The sequence below is a fragment of the Ranitomeya variabilis genome, chromosome 4 (assembly GCF_051348905.1).
Source record: "Ranitomeya variabilis isolate aRanVar5 chromosome 4, aRanVar5.hap1, whole genome shotgun sequence".
Lineage (NCBI taxonomy): Eukaryota > Metazoa > Chordata > Amphibia > Anura > Dendrobatidae > Ranitomeya > Ranitomeya variabilis.
This window is the reverse complement of record NC_135235.1, coordinates 606,574,318-606,592,405: the sequence shown is the minus strand read 5'-3', so window position 1 is coordinate 606,592,405 and position 18,088 is coordinate 606,574,318. Positions and strand designations below refer to the sequence as shown.

Sequence of the window (18,088 nt, the reverse complement as noted above, 5' to 3'; positions counted from 1 at the left end):
GTGGGTGGTTCCTGATAGAAGTAAACCCTTTGGTTTTTTTTGTCCTGAATGGTATTTGTATGTTGAGCGGTTTGTGAGGAAGTATAGATTGGAAAACGTTAAAATGGAACAGTTTGTAAGTATGAAAAAGTCAATTAAGAGGATGTGTGTGGATGGGTCTATAAGTGAGATTAATGGTTTGAAATCTGCTGAGGCGGAAGTTGTGTGGGGGAAAGTTTCTAAGTATGATTTGACTAATAAGCAGAAGGACCTTGTTTGGATGTCCTTGCATGGTATTTTGCCAGTTAGGAGTGTGCAGAAGAGGAGAGGTCTTGTACCTTCTGAAAGGTGTCCTAGGGTTGGATGTGGAGATGATGAGGATGTATGTCATGTTTTTTGGTCTTGTAGGTATGCAAGAGATGTATGGAATAGATTAGGCAGGATGTGTTCGGGTCTGACTGGGATTAGGAGTTTGAACTTAGGAATTGTTATGTTTGGTCTTTGTAGGTTGAGTAGGAGAAGCGATAGGTTGTTATGGTTATTTTTGGCATGTGTGAAGGAAGTTTTGTGGGATGTGAGGAATTTGTATGTCTATAAGAAAGAAGTGTTTGAGATAGATGATTGTGTGAGAATGGTATTGGATAAGTTGTATTTTTGCTATAGGTGGGATGCTGATAGAGGTGTGGATGCTGAAGGTAATTGGAAATTTTTGAAGTGGAAGCATTGGGTGGCGGGTGTGTGAATTTTGTTGGTTTTTCATGTTATTCTGCTGATCTTGTATTATGGAATGTTTTGGTGTGCTAAATAAAATATGGCCATTATGATGAGTTTTGTGATAGTCTCGTCAGGTGGTTTTGCCCTTCTGGGTTTGACTCCTGACATTTGACTATGTTTGAAACCTGAATGGTTTTAAAAAAAAAAAAAAAAAATCTGTTCTTATCAGTTTAATATCTGATACGTCCCCTATTTGGGGACCATATATTAAATGGATTTTTGGAACAGGGAGATGGAAGAAGAGCTTGCTCTGTCCACTCCACGCATTGACCCGTTATTGCAGTATCTCCGGGACCAGTGCACTCCTTCTCTGATCCAGTTTCTAAAAGCAGATTGAATTGAAATCAGCGCGAGTTGTCTTTTAACCCTTTATGTGGTGAATTGATTTCAGGGTCAAAGAAGCACTTTTCTCAGGCCAAGTGTAGCATTTTGTTTGATTTCTCCTGGCCAATTGCAACATTTTCTGCGCCTTGCCTGGCCTTGCTTTCACCTATGTCTGTCAAACATTGCATTGCATTCAATATGCAATCAATCAATCAATCAATCAATTTGTCTTTACTGGTTGCTGCAACAGGTGTGTTAAGATTTAGGCCTTTCTTACAGTGTTGCAAATATACTGTGTCGGCTACCAAACTAGGCCCCTGCTGTCTGTCAGCACTTGCTATTTAAATTGAAGTATCCAATGAGTAGTTCTGCCATACATACTGCATTTCTGACCGCAGGAATTCTTTTTTGAAACATTGTCTCCCTCTTGTGGACCACCGGCTTTTCAATGCGTTGTATTATATGCATTTTTAAAAGAAAAAAATAAGTAAAAATGGTGCCTGTGCTGATCTTGAATAGGCTTGTCTTGTCCATCTACACCTGTGTGTGTGAGCATTCTAATGCTTTTCACCAACCAGGTGCGCTGCCCGCAGTAGATAGAATCTTAGCACGGAACATTCATGTGCTGTCACAATGGGGCTGGCTGGAGGGTGTGGTCAAAGTAGGCGGAGTTATGCAGATTCAAAACGCGTCGTGCACAGCTTGAACAAACACTCACACACAGACAGACAGACAGACAGACACACACTCTCCGTCTCTCACACACAGACACACATACACAGCAGAACTGTCATTGACAGCAGAACTGTCATTGAGAAGGCCTCCAGAGTTTCTGAAAATGTCCTCCCTGCGGCAATCTTTTGCTCTGTCTCCACAATGGGTATTGGTGGTAGGCCTTGGTGCGGCCCACGGGGCGCAGCGGCTTCAGTATCGCTTCTCGGCCTCTTGGCTAAGATCAAGTGTAGTGACCATATAGTTGCTGCCTTGGTCTTGGCTGGAAGGTGCCTGGGGTACCCGGCTCTTTGGCCTGGGGGGATTGTCTCACTTATGGTGGGACTTCACCCCCCTGCTGCTATTAGAGAGCTGGATTAGTCCCCAGGCAACGAGGTGCGATCCCCCGGCGAAAGGCCGAGCCCGTCGTGACGGTAAGCCTGAGCCAAGCTGCTGCAATGCCATGCGAGTGGCAATTTTCATCTGGCACCGGCCAGATAAGGAACTCGATTAAGGTCGAGGTTCCGGTAACACATGTCGGTTATGATAACCCTCGAGAGTTTTACGTACAGATTCTGAGGAATCTATTGGGCGTAAAGGAGAGCGACATCTACTGCCTGCAGGAGAAGGGGCAGAACTCGTATATCCTAACTCTGGCAACCAAGATTGCCTGCCAAAACCTATACGAGCGAGTTAAGGGCGAGCGTTTCAACAAACTGTTGGACGGAGTGGTCTTCACTGCTCTGTATGGCGAGCTTGACGTACCCCTCGTGGTACATATGTTCAATCCTCATGTGGCCCGAGAGGATATTGAGCTGTTCCTGAACAGATATTGCACGTCTGTCAGGTTCACGGGGAACGTCAAAGGGAGGAGCGGTTTCTGGAACGGGAAACGACGTTTTATGGTACGTTTCAGACCTGACCCTATGGGTGTAGAAGGCCTTATGCACCCCCCCTCCACAGTGGTGCTGGGGAGAGATCATGGCTATCTGTTTTACAATGGACAGCCGTTCAGATGTCGAAAGTGTGGCGATTTCGGTCACATGCAGAGTGACTGTAAAAATGAGCGGATGAGTCAGTGCCACAACTGTGGTAAATGGGGTCATGCCTCAAAGGACTGCAAAAACGAAAAGACCTGCAGTAGTTGTGGACAGGCTGATCACCTGTTCAGCAATTGTCCGCTGCGGACAAGGTCTCATGGTGGCTCTAGGGCATCTGCGGCTAGTTCCGCAGGGGTCCCTGCTGATGCCAGCAGGGCAAGCTCAGTAGTCACCGGTGTGAGCTTTGCGGACATCACTGCGGGTCATATGCGGTTTGACTCAGTTGAAGCTCGGACGGTACCCAAGTCTAATGACTCGGCTCCCACAGCCGTAGTGGTACCCGTGCCTACTCCTGCAGGTGTCCAGGTTCCGCCTGGCGGGGAGGGGGCACTTCCTCAGAGGAGATCTGAGAAGGATCAAAAAAAGAGGCGTGTATCCAGAACGGTTGGTGCCATTCCTGATGCCCATCCAGAGGTCCCTGCCGATGACCATGCTGACGGTAGATTGGATGTCTGCCCTGAATCCTGTCCGGAGGTCCAACCTGATGCCAATCCAGAGGAACGTCCTGATGTCTGTTTAAAGGAAGGAGGCCATGAGTCAACCGGTGTTCCTGGTGCCGGATCTGCTGGTCACCCTGTTCCTGGGGATACATCTAGCCCTGATGGGGTTATGGACTTTCCACAAGCTGCAGAGCCTGGAGAGAACCTTGCGGACCAGATGGATGTCAGTGTCAGTGGTAAGAGGAGCCGTGAGGAGACTCGGGAGGAGGAGCACCATCCAGAGTCATCCCGTAAAATCTTTCTGGCTGTTTCCTCAAAGAGCCTTCTCAGCCCAGAAGGGACTAATCAGATAGAGGAATACACAGACTCCGATGATACTGCCAGTTTACTGACTGTGTCTACTTTATCACCTCCAATATCACAGTTTAATGAGTCTGATTCTGAGAGCCAAGAATCAATAAAAAAGACTTAACATGGCAGACATCCGTATTGCCTCACTGAATGTGAGAAGCCTAAAGAGCCCAACTAGGAGGGCTGCTTTGTTTACATGGCTAATGACTTTGAGCTTTGAGGTCTTTTTCCTGCAGGAGTGTGGTATTAATCATGGACTATCATATCCCAACCTAATTAAAGACTGGACAGCAGGACCCTCTGTCTGGTCAGGGTCGAATGAAAATAAAGCTGCCGGGGTTGGGATTTTATTCAAAGGTCAAAATGTGAATATTTTATCTGTCACTGAAATCATTCCAGGTCGTGCCTTATTAATCCACGTTGTTTTAAATGGTTTTACATGTCGTTTTATGAATATTTATGCATCCCCAGAGAAAAATGAACGCGCCTCCCTTTTTAATGACATATCTTTGTTTTTAACAGGTCCATCTCCAATAATAGTGGGAGGGGATTTTAATTGTGTCATGTTGGGAGAGGGGCGGAGTGGTGGTGATGGTGTTGGAAGAACAGACAAAACGTCTAGTCTGTTAAAACACCTATTGACAGACCTTAAATTATTAGATGTATGGAGGAAGTCCCACCCTTCTGACCCAGGATACACGTGGAAGGGTAGAGGGCTGTCTTCCCGTATTGATTTTATTTTCTGTTCTAATGATGTTTTTAAATCCAGTAACGCAGGGCTGATGGAAAACATCTTTTCTGACCATGTATTACTACATACCAACCTGCAGATTCCTGGGGATGCTAATGTAGGTAAAGGTATGTGGAAACTAAATACACTCCTTCTAGAAGATGAGTTGGTAAGGGCAGACTTTATAGCCAAATATAAAATATGGAGGGGGCGGAAACACCCAAAACAGAGTATGCTGGGGTGGTGGGAGTGTGTTAAAACTCGTATAAAAGAGTTTTTTATCAAAATTGGCAAAAGAAAGGCACGTGAAAAAAGGAAATGTTTTAAAGATTTTAATGTCAGGCTGCAAACTCTCCATAGGCTTAAGGAGTGGGGAGTGCCTGGGGTGGATGACGAGATGGCAAAAATCCAAATTGAAATCCATAAATTCCTGGAATGTAAGGGTAAAGAGGTAATTTTTAATGCTCGTGTAAAATATTTAGAAGAGGGTGAGTCATGCTCAAGGTTTTTCTTTAAAAAAGTTAATGATAAAAAACAAGTGATTGTGGAATTGGAAGGAGAGACTTCCACTGGGGGCATTTTAGAGAAAACCTTTAATTTTTATGATGATCTTTTTAGTAAAAAAAATATTGACGAGACCTCTTTTATTGGAAATCTTAATGTTTTATCCCAGTTTTTAAATAAGGAGGACCAGGAGTTTTTAGAAAACGATGTTTCAACATCTGAAGTTGAAACAGCCCTAAAGAGCTTTGCTAACGGCAAGGCTCCTGGATCAGACGGCCTCCCTATTGAATTTTATATTTGTTTTTGGGATATTATTAAAAATGATTTCTTACAGGTGGTTAGTGAAGCCTTTTTGGCCGACTCTTTACCGTACTCATGGCGAAAAAGCATGATCACCCTCATTTTTAAAAAAGGCGATAGAACAAAACTGGAAAATTGGAGGCCCATTTCACTATTGAATGCAGACTACAAAATCCTAGCAAAAATTATTTCTGGCCGTTTAAAGATGGTTATTAAAAATGTGATCCATCCTGATCAGGTGTGTGGTATCCCCGGGAGATCAATCTGGGAGCACCTTAACTTAATTCGGGATCTGATCTGGTATCAAAAGGACAGAAAGCAACCATTAGCGATTTTATCTTTGGATTTTATGAAGGCCTTTGATAGGGTCTCCCACTTTTATCTTTTTAAAGTTTTAGAGAGGATGGGGTTCCCTAAGTCTTTTATCCAGAAAATATCGCTTTTATACAAACAGTCATGTGCACAGGTTTTAATTAATGGGTTTTTAACTAAAGAGGTGGTGCTCCAGTCCGGAGTAAAACAAGGCTGTCCCATGTCCCCACTTTTATTTGTCTGTTCCATTGAGCCACTGTTGTGCCTGCTGCGTCAGGACAAGGTGGTCAGGGGGATCTTTATTCCAGGTGGGGGTGGGCAGCAAGTTAAGGCTCTGGGCTATATGGATGATATATCAGTGTATGGTACCAGCTCAGCATCCATTAATAGAGCAATTTTAATTACGGAAATTTTTAGTGCGGGTTCTGGTTTTAAGCTAAATATTAACAAATGTGACTGTTTGATAATGGGCCAATGGGAATCAGACCCCCCCCGGGTCCCAACACAAACAGTTGGAATCAAGATTCTGGGTATCTTGTTCAACCAGGATAATGATGGTAAAGAAAACTGGGACCTGGTACTCAATAAATTGAACCAAAAAATTTCCCTGTGGCAAATTCGCAAGTTATCAATGGAGGGTAAGATTCTAGTGATTAAAATGGTATTGCTTCCCATCATTTTGTATGTTGCCATGGTCTTCCCTCCAAACCCCCATTACTTAAAAGGGCTTATGAAACCACTGTTTTATTTTCTATGGGGTTCCAAAATGGAGAAATTAAGGAGGGTGGTGGTTTGTAAAAGTAAGAAGAACGGTGGCAAGGCTTTTCCCAACCTGAAACTATTTATTTTTATCAAGTTCTTTGTTTTTTGTTATAAAAACTTGAACAATGTTGGGGCTTTCTCGTGCTTCCTGAGATACGCTACAGGATTCACTTTTAGGAAGCTAAATTTTAGCATGAATGCTAACTGCCCTTTCCTTTTATCACCTCCCGAACAATACAGGGTCCTGGAAAACACCATTTCCGAGTACGATTTAGTTCATGTTGACCGTCAGTTCCTTCTTGACCAGCGGAAGTTAACCATTATCTGTAAGGGTCACGAGGAGATGGAGGACGTGTCCAATTTTTCCATCTCCAGATGCAGGCTAGTATGGAATAATGTTGCCTGTCCAGCCCTTAGTAACTCCCAAAAGGATCTGGCTTGGCAGGTAGTTCATCAGTGCCTCCCAACAAGGGCTTTTCAGCATCATAGGGGTTTGGGGGCCAGTGCCAGATGCCCTAGAGACAGGTGTGCGCCAGAGGAGTCTGTGTTTCATTTATTCTGGGACTGCTCCTATGCTCAGGAGCTCTGGCAAACAGTGGGTACCCTCCTAAAATGGATATGTGGGGTACAGTCCCTAACCTGTGACACAATAATATACGGTATTATTAACTGCCCTACCATGAAACAAGCTCGGGTGGCATGGCTAATGATTAACTGTTTCAAAGAATCAATATGGAAAGTGCGAAACATACTTCTGTTTAAACGTGATGTTATTTCTGTAAATGACTGTATTGGACTGGCACTGTGTGAGATGTATACATACTACCTGCGTGACTGTAAAAAAATGGGAGTTAAAGAAGCAAAACGGTTATGGTGTTTACAAATCTGGAACATGTATTTACATATGTAAAGTATATGCTTATTAGATGTATTTATTTGTGTTCTTAATTTTTTATCAGATTGTTTTAAGCCATGTTTTATTCAAGTGTGAATTTTATTTTACTTGGATTACTTTTAACAACAATGGTTTTAAAATCTGAAGAATTGCAAATGGGTCTCAGCAAGATAAAAGAACACAGTTTTATATGCATATGTATTGTACTGTTTTTATATTTTTACCCTGTTTTATAATCAGATTTGTATTTGTTTTTATGTCATATTTTATTCAAGTCTTTGATTTGTTTGGATTTATGATGTATGTCTGATTTTAATAAACCCTATTTGAAAAGTGATCTGTTCTTATCAGTTTAATATCTGATACGTCCCCTATTTGGGGACCATATATTAAATGGATTTTTGGAACAGGGAGATGGAAGAAGAGCTTGCTCTGTCCACTCCACGCATTGACCCGTTATTGCAGTATCTCCGGGACCAGTGCACTCCTTCTCTGATCCAGTTTCTAAAAACAGATTGAATTGAAATCAGCGCGAGTTGTCTTTTAACCCTTTATGTGGTGAATTGATTTCAGGGTCAAAGAAGCACTTTTCTCAGGCCAAGTGTAGCATTTTGTTTGATTTCTCCTGGCCAATTGCAACATTTTCTGCGCCTTGCCTGGCCTTGCTTTCACCTATGTCTGTCAAACATTGCATTGCATTCAATATGCAATCAATCAATCAATCAATCAATTTGTCTTTACTGGTTGCTGCAACAGGTGTGTTAAGATTTAGGCCTTTCTTACAGTGTTGCAAATATACTGTGTCGGCTACCAAACTAGGCCCCTGCTGTCTGTCAGCACTTGCTATTTAAATTGAAGTATCCAATGAGTAGTTCTGCCATACATACTGCATTTCTGACCGCAGGAATTCTTTTTTGAAACATTGTCTCCCTCTTGTGGACCACCGGCTTTTCAATGCGTTGTATTATATGCATTTTTAAAAGAAAAAAATAAGTAAAAATGGTGCCTGTGCTGATCTTGAATAGGCTTGTCTTGTCCATCTACACCTGTGTGTGTGAGCATTCTAATGCTTTTCACCAACCAGGTGCGCTGCCCGCAGTAGATAGAATCTTAGCACGGAACATTCATGTGCTGTCACAATGGGGCTGGCTGGAGGGTGTGGTCAAAGTAGGCGGAGTTATGCAGATTCAAAACGCGTCGTGCACAGCTTGAACAAACACTCACACACAGACAGACAGACAGACAGACACACACTCTCCGTCTCTCACACACAGACACACATACACAGCAGAACTGTCATTGACAGCAGAACTGTCATTGAGAAGGCCTCCAGAGTTTCTGAAAATGTCCTCCCTGCGGCAATCTTTTGCTCTGTCTCCACAATGGGTATTGGTGGTAGGCCTTGGTGCGGCCCACGGGGCGCAGCGGCTTCAGTATCGCTTCTCGGCCTTTTGGCTAAGATCAAGTGTAGTGGCTTATGGTTGCTGCACTTGGTCTGGTCTAAGGTGCCCAGGGTACCCGGCTCCTTGGCCTGGGGGGATCGCTGCATTTAACAGTGTGGCTTCACCCCCCTGCTGCTATTGGGGAGTCGGATTAGTCCCTGGGCAACGAGAGGCGATCACCCCTGTCACCACACATAGCTGGGGGGGGCAGTCATAAGGACTTTTAAGATGGGCCTTTTCAAGAAGAAGAATTGTTTGAGATTTTTCGTTAAGAAGTTATCGTTGGATGGTCTTTTGGACGAGCAGAAGATTTTGGACTTATTGGAGAAGTATGGATCGGTTGGAAGAATGGATATTTTGTGCATGCAGGAAATTAAGGTGAAGAGAATCTTTGATATTACTTTAAAGTCTGAAGATAAGTGTTTTTGTTTTTTGGATAATTGGAGAGAAGAATTTTCGGATAGTTTCAGTGTGAAGGCGTTATTTTTGGGAGAACCAAATAAATTGATTGTTCAGATGGATGATCCTTATGTGGAAATGAGAGAGGTATTGGATTTTTTGAAAAGTGGCTTCAGGATGGTGAGGTTTCACAAGGACTATGTTAATAACATTGGAGTTTGGAACGGTAAGAGGAGATTTCTATGGTGGAAGAGTGAAAATGAAGAGATAAACACGGGAAAAATAATGGTGAATGGAAAGGTTGGCTTTTTGTATGTAGAAAAAGTTAAGGAAAAGTTGGAGGAAAATATATTTGATGAGGGAAAAATGGAAATGTCTGTGAAGGAAATGGTGGGAAAAAAGATGGCGGACTTAAAAAAGAAAAAAGAGGGAAAAATGAAGATGGAACAGACAGAGGATTTGAAGGATCCTAAAAAGGTTAAGAATGAGAAAATGGAAGGAGGTTTTAAAGTTTTGAAAAGGAAAGAAGAAGGAATCGAGAGAGGGGAATGTATGAGCCTTATATGGGATGAAGATGAGCTTGATAAGAGATTTATAATGGACAAAAATGAAGACGAAGTTAGAACGGTTGAAAGTGTGGACAAAAGAGTTAATAAAAAATGGAATCGAAAGATAATTTGGAAAGAGAAAAAGGAGACTGTGTGTAAAGAGAAGGAAAAGGAAAAATTGGAGTTTCAGGAAGAGGAAGAGATGAGCGAAGAAGATTTTAAGAAGATACAATTACCTGTAATTTGGTGGGAAGATAGTGTTACCTGAGTCAGAGCTATAGAGATTCTGGTTTTGTTATTTGTGTACAGATATGGACTTAGCCAGTATGAGTGAAACCACTTTGAATTCTATTGCGGTTATTGCTTTTGATCAAGGATACAAGTATTATACTTGAGTGTTATGTTTTTGTTTTACTTTGTAGATGTTAGAGCTGTGTTATGTATATGATGTGTATTTTTGTGTGTTGAGATTTTTTGAAATTATTATGTCATTATTGTTTTGAGAAAAAACCATGATGATGATAAGTTTTACTGAGCAAACACTTGAGAAGTATCATACTGTTTTGCAATAAAACTAACCTGAATGGTTTAAAAAAAAAAAATAAAAATAAAAAATAAAATCTGTTCTTATCAGTTTAATATCTGATACGTCCCCTATTTGGGGACCATATATTAAATGGATTTTTGGAACAGGGAGATGGAAGAAGAGCTTGCTCTGTCCACTCCACGCATTGACCCGTTATTGCAGTATCTCCGGGACCAGTGCACTCCTTCTCTGATCCAGTTTCTAAAAACAGATTGAATTGAAATCAGCGCGAGTTGTCTTTTAACCCTTTATGTGGTGAATTGATTTCAGGGTCAAAGAAGCACTTTTCTCAGGCCAAGTGTAGCATTTTGTTTGATTTCTCCTGGCCAATTGCAACATTTTCTGCGCCTTGCTTTCACCTATGTCTGTCAAACATTGCATTGCATTCAATATGCAATCAATCAATCAATCAATCAATTTGTCTTTACTGGTTGCTGCAACAGGTGTGTTAAGATTTAGGCCTTTCTTACAGTGTTGCAAATATACTGTGTCGGCTACCAAACTAGGCCCCTGCTGTCTGTCAGCACTTGCTATTTAAATTGAAGTATCCAATGAGTAGTTCTGCCATACATACTGCATTTCTGACCGCAGGAATTCTTTTTTGAAACATTGTCTCCCTCTTGTGGACCACCGGCTTTTCAATGCGTTGTATTATATGCATTTTTAAAAGAAAAAAATAAGTAAAAATGGTGCCTGTGCTGATCTTGAATAGGCTTGTCTTGTCCATCTACACCTGTGTGTGTGAGCATTCTAATGCTTTTCACCAACCAGGTGCGCTGCCCGCAGTAGATAGAATCTTAGCACGGAACATTCATGTGCTGTCACAATGGGGCTGGCTGGAGGGTGTGGTCAAAGTAGGCGGAGTTATGCAGATTCAAAACGCGTCGTGCACAGCTTGAACAAACACTCACACACAGACAGACAGACAGACACACACTCTCCGTCTCTCACACACAGACACACATACACAGCAGAACTGTCATTGACAGCAGAACTGTCATTGAGAAGGCCTCCAGAGTTTCTGAAAATGTCCTCCCTGCGGCAATCTTTTGCTCTGTCTCCACAATGGGTATTGGTGGTAGGCCTTGGTGCGGCCCACGGGGCGCAGCGGCTTCAGTATCGCTTCTCGGCCTCATGGCTGCGATCAATCAGTCTAACTGAGAGATTGTAGTCAGGTCGGGTGCTTTCGGTACCCTCTCTCTCGGCCTGGGGGGATCGCTCCTCTTCGGAGGGGCTTCACCCCCCTGCTGCTATAGGGAGAGAGGATTAGTCCGGAGCAACGAGTTGCGATCGCCTTAAAAGGGCGCTAGCCTTTTTTTGTGTGTTTACAGCTGGAGTTCTTTTTCGGAAGGATGCCGGCTGCACTTACCTTTGCATCGGGAGAACCCCGGATGAGGAACACGGTCCGTATCGAGGTCTTGGAGAGATACAGGAAGGAGAAAGAAATCCGCTACGTTTGCAACACCGTCCTTCTTGGGATCCTGGAGTTCGGCAGAGAGGACATCTTCTGTTTTCAGGACAATGAGCAGAAAGGTACTTATACTATTACCTTTAGGAGCCATGGTTGTTGTCAGCAGTTGGTCCAGAAGGTGAATGACAACATCTGTGCTGATGAACTGGAGGGCCTGGTCTTCTCCCTGCTTTTCGTCCAAGAGGAGGTACAAATGATTGTTTTCTTTCCAAATCCTTTTGTGGAAGTATTGGACATTTCAACCTGTTTGCGTCGCTATTGCGATGAAGTAACCTTTCAAGGGAATGTTAAAAACGCCGTTGGTTTCTGGTGTGGCAAGCGGAAATTCCTGGTGCGGCTGAAGAAAAATCCTGAGGGCTTTGGAGGAACAGAGCATCCCCCCTCTACCATCACCATTGGGAAGAGCCGTGGCTACTTATTCTACACAGGTATGCCTATGTATTGCAGGAACTGTGGCAAGATGGGGCATACCCAAAGTAATTGTGTGGAAAGAAGGGCATTCCGCTGCAGTAATTGTGGCCAATTCGGACACTTAATGAAGGATTGCCCTCAAAAGAAGGCTTGTAACCTATGCGGGGAGGATGGACATATGTTCCGAGGATGCCCACATAGGACCAAAGTCCGTACATATGCAGAGGCGGCTGAGAGACCCGTGCCAAGGCAAGAACCAGCTATTGTCCCGGTCCATGCTGTGCTGAATATCCCAGAGACCGGAGTAAGGCCTGAGCCAAGTCCCACTGTTCCTACAGCAGGGGAGGCGGCTGAGAAGGCCAAGGGCGCAGAGGAGAAGGTGGGGACGGAGCAGGAGTGTGGTGGCCCTCAGGGAGGCCCTCCTGTGTCGAAGTCCCGGAAAAAGGGCGGAGGGCGGACCACCCAGAGACTGGAGCAGGGGGACTCTCCCGTTGGGGGGGTAACCCTTGTGTCGAAGGTCTCGGATGAAGCTGGTGTGTTGGAGCAGAGCGCCCCCACTATGTTGGCAGTGGGGGGCACTGTGGCGAAGACCCCAGTCATTCCCAGGGACTCGAGCCAGCAGACCGCAGTTTTTTTCCCTACAGGTGTTGGTGTGGATGAGGCCGTTCTGTCAGATCTGGAGGTCCCCCAGGAAGTGAGAGGCCACATGGCTATTACAGAGGACGACTGTACGAGTGAGCTGCCTGAGCCTTCTGGAAAGAAGCTGCGAGGGGATACTCTTCTGGAGCCCAATCCGGAATCTCCGGATGTGTGCCTTGCCAGCGGAGACGTGTGGCTGAATTCGGACTCTTCTGGGTATCCACTGCCTGGCTCCTCGGATCCCCGGAACATTGACTCTTTTTCCTCACTACAAGTGGAGATTGAAGAGTTGGTGGACATTATGGAAGTCTCTTCTCCATCATGACATAAATGCCATCCATGAGGTGTCTCTCACTTAATGTGAGATCTCTAAAGAGCCCTGTCCGCAGGGCTGCTCTTTTTGATTTTTTTGAAACATTAGACTTTGATATATGTTTTTTACAGGAGTGTGGTCTGCAGCATGGAATCCGGTATAACGAGATAAAAAATGACTGGAAACTAGGGCCCTCTGTATGGTCGGGCTCGAACGAGAACAAGTCTGCTGGTGTGGGTCTGCTCTGCCGAGGTAATAACATCATCATCTCCTCTGTTACTGAGATTGTACCCGGCAGAGCTATCCTAGTACATTTGTGTTTTAATAATTTTAATTTCCGTGTCATTAATGTGTACGCTCCACCAGATAAACAGGAGCGTATACGTTTGTTTGAAATTTTACCGGTTTTCTGTGTAGGGTCATCTCCTCTCTTGATAGCGGGGGACTTTAATTGCCTGAATGTGAATGAGCGCCGGGGAGGGGGTGACCCAATCCGTAAGATAGATAAGTCGTGTTTTTTACTAAATAGCTTGCAGACTGATTTTAAGTTATGCGATGCCTGGAGGTCGCTTTCGCCGACGGACCCAGGATTTACATGGTCCGGTCGGGGAGTGGCTTCCAGGATCGATTTTATGTTTTTATCTGAGGATTTTAGCCCTGTTCAATTTGTTTTAATGTCTAATTTATTCTCTGATCATAAAATTTTAAGCTTAAAGATAGAGTATCAAGGAGAGCTGAGGATAAATAGAGGTTTATGGCGCCTGGGAGTCCATTTGCTGGAAGACCCTCAGGTGAGGTCAGACTTCTGTAATGCCTACCAGGAATGGAGACAGCTAAAGCCTCCATATATTAAAATCCTATCCTGGTGGGAAGTGATTAAAGATAAAATAAGGTGTTTTTTTTATCAGGGCTGGAAGGAGGAAGGCGCGGCTGAAAAAGCAGATTTATGTAAATTTAAATATGAGACTGCAAACTCTCCATAAATTTAAAGAGATAGGACTAGAGGTGGAAGATGATATTGCAAGCCTAAAAACTGAAATACAATTGTGCCTAGATCAAAAAGGTAAAGAAATAATTTTTAATTCCAAAGTGAAACATTTAGAAGAAGGTGAGAAGTGTACACGTTTCTTTTTTAAAAAAGTGATGGAGAAAAAGGAGACGATCACCTGTCTTGATGGAGAAACAACTGTGGAAGGTATGAAGAAGGTGGCTTTTAATTTTTATAGAGACCTTTTTAGTAAAAAAAGTGTAAATAATGTGTTTTTACAAGATGCTCTTAATATCCTAGATTTTAAGTTAAGTTCTGTAGACCAGGGGTTTTTAATAGATGATGTCAGCATGGAAGAACTTTTTAGTGTTTTTAAAAGTTTTTCAAAAGGGAAAGCCCCAGGAGCAGATGGTCTACCTGTTGAATTTTATTTGACTTTTTGGGATGTTTTAAAGGAGGATCTTTTAGCACTTTTTAAAGAGGTTTTTATGTGTTCAGAGCTGCCTAAGTCATGGAGGAGGGGGATAGTGTCCTTAATTTATAAGAAAAAGGGCGCTCGTGATGACCTCAAGAATTGGAGGCCTATCACCCTCCTCAACATGGATTATAAAGTTTTAGCCAAAATTATTGCTTGTCGTTTTAAAACTGTTATTAATAAACTGATACAACCCGAACAAGTATGTGGAGTACCAGGGAGGAATATTGCTGAGATTTTAAATGTGATCAGAGATGTAATATGGTACTCTAGGGATAGAAATCAAAGCCTGGCCCTGTTGGCGCTGGACTTTGAAAAGGCGTTTGACAGGGTCTCGCATGAGTATCTTTTTAAAGTTTTAAAACAAATGGCGATCCCCGACATGTTTTTATCTCGTATTATGATTTTATATAATAATGTGTTTTCTCAAATTTCTGTCAATGGTTTTTTAACAGATTTTATCCCGTTGGAATCCGGAGTGAAGCAGGGGTGTCCATTATCCCCAATTCTTTTTATTTGTGCTATGGAACCCCTGCTGTGTATGATCCGGAGAGACAAAGTGGTCCGAGGGGTTCCTATTCCGGGTGGAGGAGGGGCCCAAGTCAAAGTATTTGCATACATGGATGATGTTACTGCCATCTGTACAGATCCTGCTTCACTCCGGAGAGTGGTAATGTGCACCAATTTTTTTAGTCAGGCTTCAGGTTTTAAAATGAATTTTAATAAAACTGAATGTTTGATTTTGGGTTCCTGGGATATAAATGACCTACCAGCAGTAAAATTGAAGCACGACAATGTTAAAATCTTGGGAATTGTATTTGACGCTAAAAATGATGGACACGTGAGCTGGGAGGAGGTACAACATAAAATAGTGAGAAAGCTCTCCTTCTGGAATTTGAGAAGCTTGTCAATTGAGGGAAAAATTTTAATCATTAAATCTGTTTTGTTGCCAATGATGCTTTATATTGCCATGGTCTATCCTCCTTCTGAGTTGATGCTAAAAAAACTAACTCGATGTATCTTTATGTTCATTTGGGGATCAAAAATGGAAAAGCTGAGGCGAACGGAGATGTATAAAAAACAACAAAATGGAGGAAAAGATGTCCCTGACTTGCATCTGTATTTGTATGTAAATTTCTTTTGTTTTTGTTTTAAAGTTTTTAACACTAATTCTACTTTTAGTCTGTTTTTAAAATATACTTGTGGTTTTATTTTTAAAAAATGGTTCAGACCATGTTTATCAGCACCCATTTTATTATGCCCGCCCAAGCATTTTATTGTTTTAGAAAAGGTGATAAGGACTCATAAATTAAAGGACTTGGATGCCGATCTCCTTCTGGACAGAAGAAAATTGATGGTTCATCTGAGAAGAGAAGAAGGAGTGTCCCCTGTGAGCAACTTCTCATGGAGTAGATCCAAGCGTGTGTGGAGGAACGTCTTTGGAAAATTCTTGGCCAACATTCACAAAGACCTTGCATGGATGGCTGCCCGCCAGTGCCTCCCAACCAGAGACTTCCAGCATAGGAGAGGCCTGGCGGCGCGGGCAAAGTGCCCAAGAGACTCTTGCCGAGAGGATGAGACTGTTTTACACCTTTTTTGGAACTGCTGTTTTGCACAAGAACTTTGGGGGAGATTTGGGATACTTTTAAAATGGGTTTGTGGTCTTAAAGATTTTAGCTATGAGTATGTTTTATATGGACTTTTTAATTGCCCCACTACACACCAGTTCAAAATATGCTGGTGTATAATAAACTGTGCCAAAAATGCAATCTGGAAAGTGAGAAACATTCTACTTTTTAACCGTGATTTTATCTCTGTTAATGATTGTATTAAATTGGCTTTTAGTGAAATGTTTATTTATTTTTTAAAGGATGTTAAAGATGTGGGGAAGAAAGAAGCGAATCGTAGATGGTGTTTTTATATGTGGAATACTGTTTTATATTAAGTTGTTTCATGTTGTTGTATTTTATTATTGTAATTTTTTATGTTTCTTTTGCACAAAAGGTTTCAAATTTTCTTGTTCTATGTCTTATGACTAAATAAAATTTTGTTGAAACCTTATCTGTTCTTATCAGTTTAATATCTGATACGTCCCCTATTTGGGGACCATATATTAAATGGATTTTTGGAACAGGGAGATGGAAGAAGAGCTTGCTCTGTCCACTCCACGCATTGACCCGTTATTGCAGTATCTCCGGGACCAGTGCACTCCTTCTCTGATCCAGTTTCTAAAAACAGATTGAATTGAAATCAGCGCGAGTTGTCTTTTAACCCTTTATGTGGTGAATTGATTTCAGGGTCAAAGAAGCACTTTTCTCAGGCCAAGTGTAGCATTTTGTTTGATTTCTCCTGGCCAATTGCAACATTTTCTGCGCCTTGCCTGGCCTTGCTTTCACCTATGTCTGTCAAACATTGCATTGCATTCAATATGCAATCAATCAATCAATCAATCAATTTGTCTTTACTGGTTGCTGCAACAGGTGTGTTAAGATTTAGGCCTTTCTTACAGTGTTGCAAATATACTGTGTCGGCTACCAAACTAGGCCCCTGCTGTCTGTCAGCACTTGCTATTTAAATTGAAGTATCCAATGAGTAGTTCTGCCATACATACTGCATTTCTGACCGCAGGAATTCTTTTTTGAAACATTGTCTCCCTCTTGTGGACCACCGGCTTTTCAATGCGTTGTATTATATGCATTTTTAAAAGAAAAAAATAAGTAAAAATGGTGCCTGTGCTGATCTTGAATAGGCTTGTCTTGTCCATCTACACCTGTGTGTGTGAGCATTCTAATGCTTTTCACCAACCAGGTGCGCTGCCCGCAGTAGATAGAATCTTAGCACGGAACATTCATGTGCTGTCACAATGGGGCTGGCTGGAGGGTGTGGTCAAAGTAGGCGGAGTTATGCAGATTCAAAACGCGTCGTGCACAGCTTGAACAAACACTCACACACAGACAGACAGACAGACAGACACACACTCTCCGTCTCTCACACACAGACACACATACACAGCAGAACTGTCATTGACAGCAGAACTGTCATTGAGAAGGCCTCCAGAGTTTCTGAAAATGTCCTCCCTGCGGCAATCTTTTGCTCTGTCTCCACAATGGGTATTGGTGGTAGGCCTTGGTGCGGCCCACGGGGCGCAGCGGCTTCAGTATCGCTTCTCGGCCTTTTGGCTAAGATCAAGTGCAGTGACCTTACAGTCGCTGCCTTGGTCTTGGCTGAGAGGTGCTTGGGGTACCCGGCTCCTTGGCCTGGGGGGGATTGTCTCACCTCTGGTGGGACTTCACCCCCCTGCTGCTATTAGGGAGTCGGATTAGTCCCCTGGCATCCGGCTGCGATCCCCGGCTATAGGCCGTGTCCGAGTGACGTCCCTCGTGGGAAGTTTTCTTCTTTTGCTGTGGTAGGATATACCGACAGTCCTGCATCATGAGCTTCGTAAAGAACACCATCCGGTTGACCGTGGACCCGAGCAATTCAGCAAAGAACAACGTTGTCTTCATCATCCGGGATCTTATTGAAGGAAAGGCTGGAGCAAGGCGTGCGGAGATCTTCAGTTGTAATGAATTTCCTCGACAAGGTAACTACGATGTGACTTTTGTGGACCAAAACATCTGCCTGAATGTGTTCG

The 18,088-nt window shown here is 43.0% G+C and overlaps 5 pseudogenes; all 5 read left to right on the top strand.

Annotated features, from left to right (window-relative positions):
* Positions 1 to 882: 882 nt before the first annotated feature.
* Positions 883 to 1,061, top strand: LOC143771307 (U2 spliceosomal RNA; annotated as a pseudogene).
* A 6,439-nt stretch (positions 1,062 to 7,500) lies between these two features.
* Positions 7,501 to 7,672, top strand: LOC143771295 (U2 spliceosomal RNA; annotated as a pseudogene).
* Positions 7,673 to 8,617: 945 nt separating this feature from the next.
* LOC143770821 (U2 spliceosomal RNA) lies at positions 8,618 to 8,760 on the top strand (annotated as a pseudogene).
* Positions 8,761 to 10,126: 1,366 nt separating this feature from the next.
* LOC143771250 (U2 spliceosomal RNA) lies at positions 10,127 to 10,344 on the top strand (annotated as a pseudogene).
* A 6,123-nt stretch (positions 10,345 to 16,467) lies between these two features.
* On the top strand, positions 16,468 to 16,668 carry LOC143771261 (U2 spliceosomal RNA; annotated as a pseudogene).
* Positions 16,669 to 18,088: the final 1,420 nt, after the last annotated feature.